This window comes from Thalassophryne amazonica, chromosome 16 (genome assembly GCF_902500255.1).
Source record: "Thalassophryne amazonica chromosome 16, fThaAma1.1, whole genome shotgun sequence".
Lineage (NCBI taxonomy): Eukaryota > Metazoa > Chordata > Actinopteri > Batrachoidiformes > Batrachoididae > Thalassophryne > Thalassophryne amazonica.
The window spans coordinates 17,454,617-17,470,821 of NC_047118.1; the positions used below are offsets into that span (position 1 = coordinate 17,454,617).

The window sequence follows — 16,205 nt, forward strand, 5'->3', positions numbered from 1 at the left end:
AGCTACTATTTTTACTTTTTCACCAAGATACTTTTAATTCATATAGATACTAGAGGAGCATTCTGTAGATTGGATACCTGTGCCAAAGGCATGCTTTTTTAACAGTTACCTGCAGTTGATGCCGAGATGAGAATTATGGGTAATAAAAATGACTGATTTTTATTTTTAATGCTAATGTGCAGCCAACTCTCAACACTGTTGTGTCTTCTACCTGCCAAAACAAGCTGACTGAATTTACTACCACCATTAGGTGATGGGCTGAATTGCACCAAAAATAATAACAGATGAACAACCTCCAAGTTACATCAAACATTGAGAATTTTAGCACACAGAAAATCCATATAAGACTGTAATTGCTTTCTTTTAAATAAGAAACAATACATTGCCTCTGGGAGCGAGATAATGTTATTTGAGTATGTATAGTGCCCCTTTGTGGTGATCCATCTGACCATTTGTCAACCAAAAAATGGTGCTTGGCAGCACAAAATTAAAAATCCAGTCTAAACATTACCTAAAGCCATATTCTAGTGCTCCAACCTCCAAATCAGGAAACCACCCATAACCACTTAAAAGTGGTGATCAATGGTTTCACACTTTTTGTGATTCAGACAAACTAAAGGTGTATAGACATTAAATTTAACATGTGATTTAAACAACTGACTTCCAAGACATGCATTATTTTGCTTAATAAGAGCCTCATCTTTCAATAATGGCAAAATCTGAAAAAAATAAAATAAAAATGGGGCTGGGGGATGTTCCTGGATGCTACTCTAGATCCAGATCAATAGATTCTTTCTTGGATCATGCTCAACCTCTACACCAAGTTTCATAAAAATTGATCCAAACTAAAGGTTTTGAGTACCCTGTTTGCAAACAACCCTGGGTAATTAGAAATTAGACAGTAAATAGTTGTTAAGTATCGGCAATAATGTTATGTTATTTTAAAGATTTAATACCTTGCTGATAAGGGCATAAACACAAATCTGCAACAGGTTACAAAAGAAGATTATTGGTTGCAAAATAACACCACACTGCAGCTCCTCGGAAACTATTTTCACCCTTATTCCTCTCTTTCCACTTCTACAACACACTGTACGGCTAATCAACTCAAGGTTTGGAACCTCCATGCCATTTTATTGGGTAATATTTTCTGTTTCCTCATCCCTGTGGCTCTCACTCCGAAATCCAGTGGCATGACACGCACACACACGCCCTCTAAGTTCCGTGGGAGCAGCCATCATCTGCACAGATCACCTTAAGGCTGATTTCACAAGCTTTATAACATTTTCCCAGCTTGAGCTGCAGACATATGGACATACATGTCCACGCGATAAGCTACACGAGTGTGTCTGCTGACTCTCAAACTGTGGCTGGAGCTGTCAAGCATGCCGTAAGGCCGCAATGTAAGTGTGGTTGACATTTTCTCTGAAGGCCTCCCAGTGCAGAAACATTGCTGATAGCTGGCCTTTACATAGCATCATAAGACTTGATGGTGTACAGTCCATTGTTTCATACTGTTGTCATACCAAAACTGCAGAGGACTGTGGGGTGGGAGAGACCTTTTACACTGAAATGACAAGCCAGATCACAAAAGAGCCTTTCATTTCGCCACGAGTTCCACAGCTGGTTCTAATATAAAGTGAGGAGGGGCAAAAAGAGAGAGAGAGAGACTGACTGTGTGTATTTGTGTGAATAAGTCATACAGATCAAGTGATGGTATGGATCCACACACTGGCAGAAACTGAAAATAGGCAAAAAGAATTTCCGCAAAGATCAACATCTACCTGCAGAAATGCCCGATATGCCTACTCAACATGAACACTCCACTACGGTGGCTGATAGAGGCTATAACACTCCCAAATTAAGCCAACACCAGAGAAAATAGAAAACACAGTTGCAAAAACCATCTGCATCAATTCAACAAAAGGGCGTTGTATCAAACAACTACCTTGCAATTTGAAAAATAAAATGCTTGCAAACACAGAGAACAAAAAAAAAATTCACAGAACACACCCAAACAAAGCCACACTTTGCAAGGCTTCACAACACAATGAAGTACTCCCAACAGTGAAGGACGTTACCTGATGGACCGTGCTCTTGTCTTTATCTCCACCTGGTTATATATACACACACACACACACACATCTCCTCTGGGGAGAAACTTCTGTTTGTGTTACACATACCTCCATTATGTTGTGACGCTTTGCAAAGCATTTCTGTGAATGTGTGTTCTCTGAATTTGCAGCAGACATTAAATGAAATTGTTGCATGTTCCCTATGTTTGTCTTCTCTATTGCAAGCATTTCAATTTGAAAGCCATTTTTGATGCAACTACCTGTTCTTGAGTAGATGCAAGTGTATTTTTCTGTAAATGTTTTCTGCATTTGCTAGCGTTGTCTTGATTTAGAAGTGTTTTGGTCACCCCGTTGTCCATTGTAACTAACTGATCACAAGAAGTTGAAATATTAGTGTCAAAACACGCCCTCAAAGGAAGCCTGAAAAGTGGACTGTGTGGCAGGTTTGGTTCTAACCCTGCAAGAAGTCAAAAGAAATATGCTGCACATTAGATGAGGTGACTTAGCAGGAAGTGTGATACACTCTCACACAGCACAAATCCCCCAACACATTATGGTTGGGGTTTTACAACCTCCACAGATAAACAAATACAGCTGCACCAGATGATTAATCCAGGAGAAAGTGCCAACAAAAAGCAGTTTTTAATTTGTCTGTCAACCTCATTCTGTGATGACGAATCCTAATCTATTACCTGATATGTCTTTGGCAAAGAAAAAAAAAAAAAGCGCTTTGCATTCCTTTGAAAGTGGACGCACAACTCTAATCCCACTCATCTAATTGACATGGAAGAACTGAGTTGATAAGATGCAAGAGTCAGATGTCTGACAAAGGAAGGGTTACAGGAAAGGGAGCTCCGTCTTTCTATTCCCTGTGGATCCAGAAAGAGCTACTTCCTCCCAGCCCAAAACAAGGAGCAACAAGGAGAGAGAGAAAGAGTCCAAAAGTAAAAGAGCAAAGCCGGAGCAAATTAGGAGTGGTACACTGACCTAAGGAAGGGTAGGAGAGAAAGAGTAGGAATAAGGGAAAAGAAGTGAAAACAACTTATAGAAGAGGGGGAAGCAAAAAAAGAAACAAAAAAGATCTGCTGCTGACAGTTTCAGATGGAAACTTCTCAAATGAGGAGGCCATGACTGTTCTCATATTAGGACTCCGCCAGTATGACTCAGTGTGACTCCCGCTGCTGACATCATCACAAAGTTTAAACGCTCCGTTTTAAACAACCTTTCCTCAAAACCTGCAAAAACTCCAAGAATCATTTTTGCAAAATGCTCAGTGAGAGCAAGCATTTTCTAAACAAGAAATATTTTAAAAACCGTATAAGGGAAGAACCAGTAAACGAAAGAAGAGCATAAGTTATTCCATTAAACATGCCAAAAACACAAACTGCAATAGTCTCACGTGTCCAAGGAAGAAAGAGTAGAACAGGAAAAACAAGATGAGGTAATGTCACAAAAAGCAATCAAGTAATGAAATATGAACAGCATACACACCACCTTAAAATTATAGTAATACTGTTTTTGGGAGGACTGTTGCACAAAAAATCTTGTCTGCCTGAAAAAAAAAACATCTGACCAACATCTATTTCTGTCTATGTTAGTTAGCCAACATTAACAGTGCTTATGCACAAAAAATTATATGCATTTAGTTCCACTTCCTTTTAAGTGTAATATGTAACCATCTCTTTTTTTCAAGATTTACCAGCCAGCAAAGTGTATGTATCCAGATGCATAAGGATTTGGACAGTTCAGGTTTTTTTATGATTTTAATTTCTGTACACCACCACAACGGAGTTGAAATGAACCAAACAAGCTGTGATTGAAGCGTAGACTTCAATGACACAAACTTCAATCACAGCAAGGGGTTTAACAAAAATATCACATCAACAGTTTAGGAATTAGCAGTATTTTTTTTTTACACAGTCCCTCCCGTAAGGGCCTACAACACAGTCAGAGTTATTCGGGTGACTTCCATCACTAGCCTCCTTGAACATTTTTTTGAGAATTGCCTACCCTAGACAGATTTATGATACAGTACCATTCTGTATGTACTATGTAATGACTGATGTAAACAATGTCCAAGGCATACGTATTCAGTGACTTGGAAATGTTCATGGATCCATCTCATGACTTGTTTAAAGAAAAGTGGCCATAAAGGTGATGATTTGTATTAAAACAATAATGATATTTTGTCCAATTTCTTAAGGACACTGAAAATGATGGAGGGACTGTGTATAAAACTGGGACTTATTCCAAAATGGTCACTGTGATATTTTTGTTAAACCACTTGAATTAAAGCTGAGAGCCTAAACTGCAAGCGCATCTTTACTGTTTAATTAAAATAATAGTTTAATATTGTTTGAGTAGAAAATACAAAAATTGTATCTCTGTCTAACTACTTGTGTACTTGCCTGTATAATATGACAGAATGGTGAATGTTATGTTTGATCACTCTTGCCTTTTGTGTTTATGTCATAGGTGATGACGCTTACACATCTTTTTCAAAAGTTTCACTATCATGTTTTTTCACCATTAAAATTGTGCAATGCACAACAGTTACACATGATCTCTGCTTTCATCACATGCACTCCATTGTTTATTTTGTGCACTTGGATGTGTTGCACAGTAATATATAAAGCATTGATATGAATGCAATTGTGGACACGACTCTTCTTATCAAAGAGAGTAGATTGTTAAGATGCAACACTGTAATCCTCTTTCAGCACAAATAGCACTCAGCTCATTTCCAAACTTCTTTACACAAATTATACTTGGTACAATATACCCACTCAAAAGATTTGTCATGACAAAAAGAAGCCAGTCAGCACTTTAGGATCCATGTAATGGCCAGTGATGGTGAAATTGCTGGTGATGTAAATGGTCCCAGCTAAAGTCTTTCCTCAGACACACACACACACAAAAAAAAGGCCAGTAAGAGGTGTGTGTGAACAGTCATTGCTTTTTGTCATTGAACCTTGTGAGCAGGTGGCAAATCACATGTTCACTCAAATAAATAAATAAAAATCCTAAAACTTTCTTATGCCTGTATTGTAAAATATATTAGATTTTGCTTGTAGCTTCGGAAATTACTAAAAATAAATAAATAAAAACATTTAAAAATATTAAATCAATAAAAATAAATAAAAACTGTACTTCTTGGAAATTGGGCCAGTGGGAATACTAAGACATGGACATGAATGATTTTTGACTATTGCAGTCCTGTAACTTTCATCCCGTCACGACTGGATTTCTCGAACAACCCAGCACACCAGTGAATTATGGATTTCTGTAGGCTGAAAAAGTGCTGGTGTTGCATTGGTCTGGTTATAATGTCTCCACCCAACTCTACCATAGATATTTAGTTATCAGATTAATAAAGAATTGACCAACAAGTGATATGCAAACACAAGCAAACATCTAAACAGTACACATTGCAAAATCTATTAGGATGAGTGGTTGCTTGCTACAAAAAGAAAATCTCTGGACAAGCTTCAATACATTTTGAAGGAATTACTGTCAAATACAAATTTCAAATACAAAAAGTAAACCAGACTTCTCAATATAAAAATTTCTAAAATTATCTTCCTTAAACTCAACCTGAAAGTAAATCTCTGGCATAAATAAATTAAAAATAGAAAAGCCAAGATGATGAGTTGCATAAGTAATGGGCCCCTTTGGTATAATACCTGTAAATAATCAGTTTTATTGCCAGTTTTTTTTTTTTCCCAGACAAGTCAGGGGATGGATACATGAACATTTCCAAGTCACTGAATATGTCTTGGACTTTACTTACATCAGTTATGAAGAAATACAAACAGTATGGCACTCTATGGTAAATCTATGCAGAGTAGACAGTTCTGAAAAACTGACTGTGCAAGAAGGAGAAGAGTGAGGAAAGTCACCAAGACAACCCAGAAGAAGTTATAGGCTTTTATGGCTGTGCACAATTTCTCCTATCACAGCCACACGTGATGTGTCAGTTTTGCTTATTGGATTAGTGTGTAAACAAATGTTTTTGACTGTTAAACTTTATTCAACAAAATGTTAACCGACTTAACAGTAGCCTTCACTAAATTCAGTTCAACGAAAAAGACGAGATCAACATTAGGTCTGTGCACGCACGAAAACCTGGTAACTAGCTTGATGTTGAGTTTTTCAAAATAACCAGAAGCCTTTACTCAAGTGAGAATCTACTTCAGAGAGATGTTTGTACAGTGTTTCTACATTTCAGACATATTTCATCACTGTACTAGAGTTGCTTTGAGTGAGGAGGGAGGGACTGTACATTTATATAAGGTTTATTTTTTTAAACCACATTATAATCAATCTAAAATCAGTCTTAACTTTCTTGTTTTATCATCTGCATTTATTTAACATATCAATAGTTTGTTTTAGTAAGTGATATTGTATAGTTTCTATCTTGAATGACAACTAAATCAAATCAAGATATGGACTGGAGCCTGGCTAGCTGGCATTAGCTAAATTCTGATACCTGGCTAAATTAAGTCATGTAAACTGTGTGCAAAAAGCCACTATTTTTGTGTGGCCTTGGCATAGTTGTGTTCTCGCGTGTTACACATGTGATTTCTATCCGCTGGCTGAAATTTCACTTATTTAAGATAAATAAATCTGCCTGTTAAAGGCCACTGAAAAATCCTTCTATACGCCATCTGGGCGGCATGGTGGCTTAGTGCAGGGGTGGCCAAGTTCGGTCTTCGAGAGCCACTCTCCTGACACTCTTAGTTGTCTCCCTGCTCCAACACACCTGAATCCAATGAAAGGCTCATTAAAAGTCTGCTAACGAGTCTTTCATTGGATTCAGGTGTGTTGGAGCAGGGAGACAACTAAGAGTGTCAGGAAGGAGGCTCTCGAGGACCGAACTTGGCCACCCCTGGCTTAGTGGTTAGCACTGTTGCCTCACAGCAAGAAGGCCGTGGGATCACTTCCCACCTGGTCTTTTCTGTGTGATGTTTGCATGTTCTCATGTTTGTGTGGTTTCTCTCCGGGTGCTCCTACTTCCTCCCACTTCCACACAGACATACAGGTTAAGTGAACTGGGAACTCTAATCCGACTGGTGTGTGTGTGCCAGTGTGAATGTGTTTGTCTACATGTGGCCCTGCAGTAGACTGCCGCCCTGTCTAGAGTGTACCCCACTCATGCCCTATGACTGCTGAGATAGACATATAACACCTAAACAGATCCTTGTCATTTGATTGGTGGGTTGGATGTCACGTGATATGGATACTTTGTACCATTTGCCATTGTATTCCATTTACCGTGCAATTTTGGCGCTATATGATTTGTGCTATTGCACGCCACAACCACAACGTGCACACACTAGCAGCGACAGTGCTTAGCTTAAAAACATGATAGGGTTTGTCTTTGCATGGCATCAGGTACGGACTATATCATCGGGATTGTTTTTGAACAATGTGACTGTTTTTGCAAGTTGACTGAGAACAATTTTGGATTGAACTGCCATTTAACATTCGTGTTAGACTGTCTGGAACCTTTTATGTCAAAGGACCAGTGACGCACACCAAAATGTAAGTCTGTTTTTTTTGTTTATAAATGAATATCACAAGACAAGGATCCATTTTAGGCGTTATATAAAACAAATAATGTTTTGTTTTTTTTCATATGGGCAATGGAAAGTATATTTCATTTGGTGAAAGATGAAATGTTCCATTCAACTCAGCTGCACCTTGTTCAACGGAACATTCTTTCACCTCATGAAATATTATTACCATTGTACTCAAACATTCCTTATTTGTATACTAACCATTAATTCAACACTTGTTGTTAGACAAGATTTTTAGCTGCTAGGAAAGGTCAAAAAGTCCAGCAACAACAACAGTGCCAACATTGTTTGCACTGATGTTGGTGGGCACGTTCCCCCCCCAAACTTAATTGAAGCTGCGGACACTGAAATCATAATCCAGTGGGATGTTTCTTCCACGAGTCACTGGTCTTTAGGAAAATCCCTGTTTTTTACATTAAGGACTGGTGGTATGGAGGAACAGACGGTGATGGGTTGGAGCCGTCTGGGGCTGGATAGACTACGGCCAAGGGAGGGGTCAGGAGGCTCACATTACTCCTGGAACAGGAGTAGAGTGAACACCCGTCAGTCTGCAATTGGTCATTGTGCTGACCTCCAACAGGAAACTAAGCTAGGGTGGTGCTGAGCAGCAACAAACGGCGCTGGAAAAAAAAAAAAAAAATTTCAGAGCAAATTCCTGTGCAGTTTAAGAGGTGGGGATTAGAAATGATGTCGACCAGAAAGAAGTAGAGGCTGCACTGATTTGCTGAAGCAGAGGCTTTCTAGTCTGGAAAGGATGCAGACAAAGACCAGACGTAGACGTGTGGTGGAGCAGCGGTCAGAGCCCCGCCGAGGTTAAAAGCTCAGGTCATCATGTGTTGTTGCACCAAGCACAGTACAGGAAGTAATCGTACCAGCAGTGGCGATGTCGTTAAGTGGTTCCTCCTGATGGAGCAGATCAATTACTTCAGGATTTAACAAGAGTTGTTGCTCAAAAGGCCCTGTGAACAGATAAACATCCACAACAGCAAGTGTTCTTAACATGTTTATGGGCTTTGCTGAAGAGAGCAGTGCATCCTGGTTTTCTGCATAATTAATGTCTTAAAGGAGATCAAGTCAGATTATTGGAACCAATAATGAATTACAATCCATTGTATCTCAAAAGCCAGATTAAGCCATATGCTCACTAAAAACATCACTGCAACGGGTAGCACAACCAATATCAGCAAACAGAAGTATTAACGCAGGCTGCACAGCGATGGCAGACTAGATATTTATCCCTACATCATGAACAAATCTCAAATACAAGAACATTCTCAATTCAATGCATTTGTACAGAGCAAACACAAGTGATCTCAAGGTGCTATACACAAGCAAGGCCAATACCATACCGATCCTTTAATTACCATTAAACAGTTAAAAAAAAATTGTAAAAAAAAAAGTTTGAAAAAAAATTACGTTTCATCCTATGATAGTTATTATAGGCTGTTCACGAGCACAGAAAACAAGAATGACATTGAATGATTGGTGCTTAAATGTTTGACCTAAATTATGTAAATTGCAGAAAGCTTGACTGCATACTGAAACATCCAGTATGCAATGTTACAGATCCCATTATTTTTAATTTCATTTATTTATTTATTTATTTGGGGGGGGGGGGGGGGGTGTCTGGATTGATGCTGTGGAGTGTTTTAATAGATCTTAGATATTACATCATGCAGTAAAACTGACCAAAACAAAAAACACATGATCATTAGTGGAAGGTAGTGACAGACAGTCTCATGCAGGTTATGGGTGTAATTTCATTAGCCGTGCCAAATCATTTAAATGCCCAGTGTATGGCCCCAAATGGGGGTTATAACTGTGCATTCCACCGCAGTACCCCTGGGTCCAAATGCTGTAATGAGACAATCACATACCAGCTGGATAGAAGAGATTTGCTGAGGGAAACTCCAGCCACTGACAAACCTGAACGCAGATTCCTCAACTGCAGTCTGGGGGACTCCCAGGGGTTCTAGATAGGATTCCATGGAATCCACAAGGCAGACAAAGGAGAGCTAATTTTCACTTTAATTCCATTCAGTGAGACAGTACATAAAAGTAACTGTTTTAATTTCTTTTTACTGATGTTGTTCCTTCAACTGCAATGAAGCAGCAAATCCGAACAACAACGACAAAAATACGTTTTTAAGATGCAGTTTACTCTGTAGTCTAAACTTTACACATTTAGGAATCTATGGCATTAACAGTTTGAGATGTTTAAACATGTATAAAAAATTCATGTGAGGGCTGTATATGCAGCTGCTTCAGTCTTTGTGTATTTCCTGGTTATTTAATACAGCAGCAATCCATTACACAACAGTACAGTGAGTGTATTGTATGATGTAGCGTATGACTGCAGCCCCACACCCTCCTGCCAAGTACCGCACGCCTTTCATTAAAATACGATGGGTTCTTGATTTCGACAGTATGCCTCCCACATCACAAGACATGTTTGCAACTGGACAAAAAAAAAAAAACTTTAAGACAAACAGAAAATTAATTCTAGGGTGGTAATCGATCGAGACACTCATGGAACAAAAACTTCATAATAAACTTTGTTTCATTATTCTGCAGTGTAAATATTTGCTTGCCTCTTATTTTAAGATTGGAAATTGAACGTCGCTTTGGTCTCTTCGTCTCATGCACACATTTGAAGTCAGACACTTCAGTTCTCACAGATGAAAAGCGTTTCTTCGTGTCTTGCAGGAAAAACAAATTAGAGATCTGTGAACAAGTTCATAAAAAGATACCCCCTGCTCTGCCATAGTTAGTCGCTACATAATTAGTAGTAGTAAATCTTTTGTTATGAAATATCCAAATTAACAAAGCAACCAACCTAAAGAAAACAAACTGATCTGTTTACACATGCAACTGACAAGTACATGTATTTAAAGAAAACATCAACAAGAGTCCCTGTGAAGATGTTGGAGTGGAATTATTTTCCTTCATGCACATCTTCATATGGTATGAAGCCACTGTGTTAAGCTTTATTGAAATCAATCAACCGGTTTAGGAGGAGCTGCACTTACAAGACTTGTGGACAGACAGGTGGATGGACAACGTGATTCACTATCATGTCAACAGGTGACATGATCATTTGATTAACTGATTAGTTAATCAAAAATGTATCAGAAAGAATTAAATATATTAAAAAAAGTCAAGCATTTCCTAGTTGCAGTGCATCAAATATGAGAATTTCCTCTTTCTTGCTTTTGCATCACTGTAAACGGAATATACAGTCAGGTCCATTAATATTGGGATAACAACCAGTTTTATACATTTTGACTCCTTACATCATCACAGTGGAGTTTAAATGAAACATTCAAGATGTGCTTGTAGTTAAGACTTTCAGCTTTAACTCGAGGGGATTAACAACAACAAAAAATAACACAAACTACATATGAGGACTATTAATACAAATTATGACTTTACAGCCAGGGTTACTTATTTATTTACAGGATTTCTAGGCATGATTGATATATGAACATTTCCAACTCACTGTATATCTTGGACTTTTCTTGGACATTTCTTTAAACAAGTTGGAGGATAGAGTCACTGAATGTGTGTTTGACTTCATTTACATCAGTCATTAAGAAATAGAAACAGCATGGTAGTGTATGGTAAATCTGTTCTCAAAAACTTGAGTGTCCAAAATAGAGGGAAGCCACCAAGACACATGACAACTCTGATGTTATGTGGCTGTGACTGAAGAAACTGTGCATACAAAGCAACTTTTGTCTGTTGCATCACAAGTTACACAGCTTCATGGTGAAGTGGCAAAGGGAAGGAATGTTAAAAGTGTGTGAAATTTCAACTACACTTTGCTAGAAGGATCAGTTTTCTTTATAAAGGCCCTTAAAGTTAATTGAATGAACTTCATCGGCCTAAATATGGCATAAAGTTGATCATTAATCAAGAACCAACATGACATAACACATGAAAAAAATAATGAAGAAAAACAAGGCTGAATACCTGTCCTTTGCTATTTAAAAAGACATTTTTGTAATTATTTTGTTATGCTATTTTCCAGTCTGAACGTTATTTTTATGATGATGATGATTATAAATAAATAAACAAGTATCCATTTCAATATAATTCTGTGACTAGATTGTCCTTGGATCTGGGAAAAGTTCATTAAATGGTTATTTAAATTCTGATCTCTCTTTCCAGGTAGGGCAGACCGGGGTAATTCCATACCCTACTTTAATAAATTTGAATATTTTAAACATGTAGAAGCAGAATCAATTCAAACTCATTCTAACAATCAATACCTACTAAACAAAAACATAAATGAACTACACCTTTGCACATGCACATAATATTTATTAATTAAAATTTAAAAAAATCTCAATAAAATTTGGAAGGGGGCAATTCCATATCCCATTAACGTTAACAATAAAACATTCAACAATGTCAGAAATTCAGTCCTATATCTTTTAGTCAATCTTGAAATTTAAACTTTAAGGAAACAACAACTTGCTAAACCCATTTTAGTTTCACATTCCAATAGAATATCAAAATGTGCCATTTTTGCTGGAAAGATAGAAAAAAATAGTAATTTAAAAAGACAAAATTAACATTTTTTTAATCATTAAATATATGTGTGAGTAATCCCATATCAATTAATGTATTCCTAAAAAATTAAGTATTTCCTAACAACCCATTGTTTACCTCTGGGGTAATTCCACACCCAGGGGTAAGTGTTGAGAATATGTCAAATCATTTTACAACTGAGTCTGCAGGTCAAGATACATCTATTTTTTACATTATTAGATCCATCCATCCATCCATCCATTTTCTTCCGCTTTATCCGGAGTCGGGTCGCGGGGGCAGCAGCTCAAGCAAAGCCGCCCAGACCTCCCGATCCACACACACCTCCCTCAGCTCCTCCGGGGGAACCCCAAGGTGTTCCCAAGCCAGCCGAGAGATGTAGTCCCTCCAGCGTGTCCTGGGTCTTCCCCGGTGCCTCCTCCCAGTGGGACGTGCCCGGAACACCTCTCCAGCGAGGCATCCAGGGGGCATCCGGAAAAGATGCCGAGCCACCTCAACTGACTCCTTTCGATATGGAGGAGCAGCGGCTCGACTCCGAGCTCCTCCCGAGTGACTGAGCTCCTCACCCTATCTCTAAGGGAGCGCCCAGCCACCCTGCGGAGGAAAGTCATCTCGGCCGCTTGTACTCGCGATCTCGTTATTTCGGTCATGAGCCAAATCTCATGACCATAGGTGAGGATCGGAACGTAGATCGATCGGTAAATCGAGAGCTTTGTCCCCCTACTCAGCTCTCTCTTCACCACGACGGTCCGATACAGCGACCGCATCACTGCAGATGCTGCAGCGATCCGTCTATCGATCTCACGCTCCATCCATCCCTCACTCGTGAACAAGACCCCGAGATACTTAAACTCCTCCACTTGAGGCAAGGACACTCCACCGACCCGAAGAGGGCAAAGCACCTTTTTTCCAGTCGAGAACCATGGCCTCAGATTTGGAGGTGCTGATTTTCATCCCGGACGCTTCACACTCAGCTGCAAACCGCCCCAGTGCACGCTGAAGGTCCTGATTTGATGAAGCCAACAGAACCACATCGTCCGCGAACAGCAGAGACGAGATTCTGTGGTTCCCAAACCAGACCCCCTCTACACCCTGGCTGCGCCTAGAAATTCTGTCCATAAAAATAATGAACAGAACCGGTGACAAAGGGCAGCCCTGGCGGAGGCCAACGTGCACTGGAAACAGGTTTGACTTACTACTGGCAATGCGAACCAAGCTCCTGCTGCGGTCGTACAGGGACCGGATAGCCCTTAGCAAAGGACCCCGGACCCCGTACTCCCGGAGCACTCCCCACAGGGTGCCCCGAGGGACATGGTCGAACACCTTCTCCAGATCCACAAAACACATGTGGACTGGTTGGGTGAACTCCCATGAACCCTCGAGCACCTGATGGAGCGTGTAGAGCTGGTCCAGTGGGCCACAACTGAACACCACTCGGGTTCAGATCGGGGAGGCCGTGTTTCCCGATCACCCCCCTCCAGGTCTCACTGTCGCCGCCCACATGGGCGTTGAAATCCCCCAGGAGAACAATGGAGTCTCCAGTCGGAGTGCTATCTAGTACCCCTCCCAGGGACTCCAGGAAGGTCGGGTACTCTGCACTGCTGCTCGGCCCGTAGGCCGAGACAACGGTGAGAGACCTGTCCCTGACCCGAAGGCGTAGGGACGCAACCCTCTCGTTCACCAGAGTGAACTCCAACACTTGGCGACTGAGTTGGGGAGCAATAAGCAATGCGACCCCAGCTCTCCGCCTCTCCCCGTGGGCGACGCCAGAAAAATGAAGCCCCCAGCCCCTCTCCAGGAGTTGGGTACCAGAGCCCAAGCTGTGCGTGGAGGTGAGCCTGACTATCTAGTCGGTATCTCTCAACCTCCCGCACAAGCTCAGGCTCCTTCCCCCCCTAGCGAGGTGACATTCCACACCCCAACAGCCAGGGGCTGTGAGCATGGACCAGGCCGCAGGGCCACCCGCCCTCGACCACCACCCAATCCTCTCTGCACCCGACCCCCATGGCCCCCTCTGCAGGTGGTGAACCCACAGGAGGGATTATTAGATCCTTTATTTTGAAAACATATAATTCTATACAATTATTTGAGAGTTTATAAAACATACTTACCAAAATGAAAGCTTGGATGGTGTAGTTTTGGACCCTAAAAATATGGATTGTTTTTGTTGTCTGCTCAACTGCCATATTTTTGGCCAGACAGGTTCAAAGGTCAACAGCCAATCAGAAGCCTTGTTATAAAATATATCTGAAATATAACTTTCTCCCCACCAATCCTAAAGACCCATAACCAGGAGAAAATAAATCTGGTTATGGAATTACCCCGGTCTGCCCTATTTCAATAACCAGCGTTATGACATCACAGAGAGCTATACATATTCCTGGCTTTGATCTCCTGCCTTATGGTGTCATAAAGACATTTAGGGCCAACTCTAAAAACTGTCATTCATCTCATTAATGTAGTTTTTAAATAAGCACATTATTTAAACTGAACTGAGATAAATGTTAGTTTATAATGTGACTTTAAACAAGTTTACTTCCTTCAGGCACGTCAGTCGAAGCCGATCAGTCTGGTGGAGATATAACTGACCACTGACCAGCTAGTTGAAGCGAGAAGAGCAAATCGGAGGGCAAAAAGCGCCTCAACAAAAATGAACATCTGGAAGTAATGAAAACTTGCAGAACGCAGGGTCCCAACCCTCTCCCCTGAGCTGGAGCATTCACTCAGGGTTTTATATTTTTAATAAAATCACAATATGCACCGGGAGTTTCAATTATGCAATTTCATAATGAAGGGGGAAAAAAATCGGATAAATTATTGCTGTTAAAGAAATGTTGTGGTAAAAACCACAAACTTCCAGCAAACGCCTGCTGGAAGTTAAAGTCGCAACAAAAATCGCCGAGCGATAAAAAACCTCAGCGATAAAAACACAGAACTGAAATTTACAAGATTGTAAGAACACCACAGTCATTTTAACAGCATTATAACAGAGAGAGACACGAAAATACCACAAGTTCAGCGTAAAGTGGGTCATCAGTGCCGTAGGCTCATTTTATTGGAATATTAGAATATTTATTGAGATTTTTTTTTTTAACGTGGAGCGCAAATAAACCCCAAACAGCCAGTGATGCTCTGAACAAATAAATAAATTAATAAATAAAAAAAGACAGCCTGAGCCTGAGTAAAAACACTATAACAAAGCTACAGACGTGCTCACACAACACTGGAAAACATAATTAACAAGAATATGAATATTATCGCAGCTGGAGTCAAACTGAGCGATAAATTTAAGGAGCCGTTATTTGGGCTAAAGACAAGCGGAGGAAACGAACACAAAAGAAGTCGCTGTCACAAGGCGGCGCCTCGCCTTCAGCGTTTTAAAAACACTTTGAAGGAAAAAAGTATAAAGAGCAGTTTAAAAAGAAAGCAGATATATTGGGAATATTATCCGTTCCTACCTTCCCCGTGGAAATGTCAGCCGCCTCGGCCCAGGCAGCAGCGCGCGCGCACACTGACACACACAAAAACACCGCAGACAAGATGCTCCGCTCCGCCTCCCCGCCCGCCTTAAAGGGCCAGCGGCACATCCAGGCGGAGTCATCAAACGCCCCTCTGTATGAGATTTGCCTCCACGTCAAAATTCCGATTAATTCATGACTAATCTGCAAAATATCAGAAACACGACGGGGAAAACACCTAAAGAAGCATGGTTTGTCAACAGTCTATACTCAGGACATATTCAATTGCTGTACCACTCCTCTTTTCTAAGAGCACAAAAACAGCTGTTGCTTAGAGTGTGTGTTAGAGGTGGGCGATACCGGGAATTTTGGTATTGATTCGATACCAAGTAAATACAGGCCCAGCATCACCGATATCGATACCGATACGATACTTTTTCATATTTAAGCTTCATAGATCCTAAGGATCCAAAAAGACCTAGGATAGAATTTCACCAAACATTGTGACAACAAAATAACTATTATCACAATCAACATTTTTG

General features: G+C 40.2%; 1 protein-coding gene across 1 annotated transcript in view; it reads right to left on the reverse strand.

The window, feature by feature from the left end:
* Positions 1–15,684, reverse strand: part of kank2 (KN motif and ankyrin repeat domains 2) — a 40,872-nt gene extending 25,188 nt beyond the window's left edge. Inside the window, exon 1 of the mRNA XM_034189861.1 lies at positions 15,664–15,684. The gene's annotated coding sequence lies outside the window, so the exon portion shown is untranslated. The remainder of the gene's footprint in view (positions 1–15,663) is intronic.
* Between the last annotated feature and the right edge of the window lie 521 nt (positions 15,685–16,205).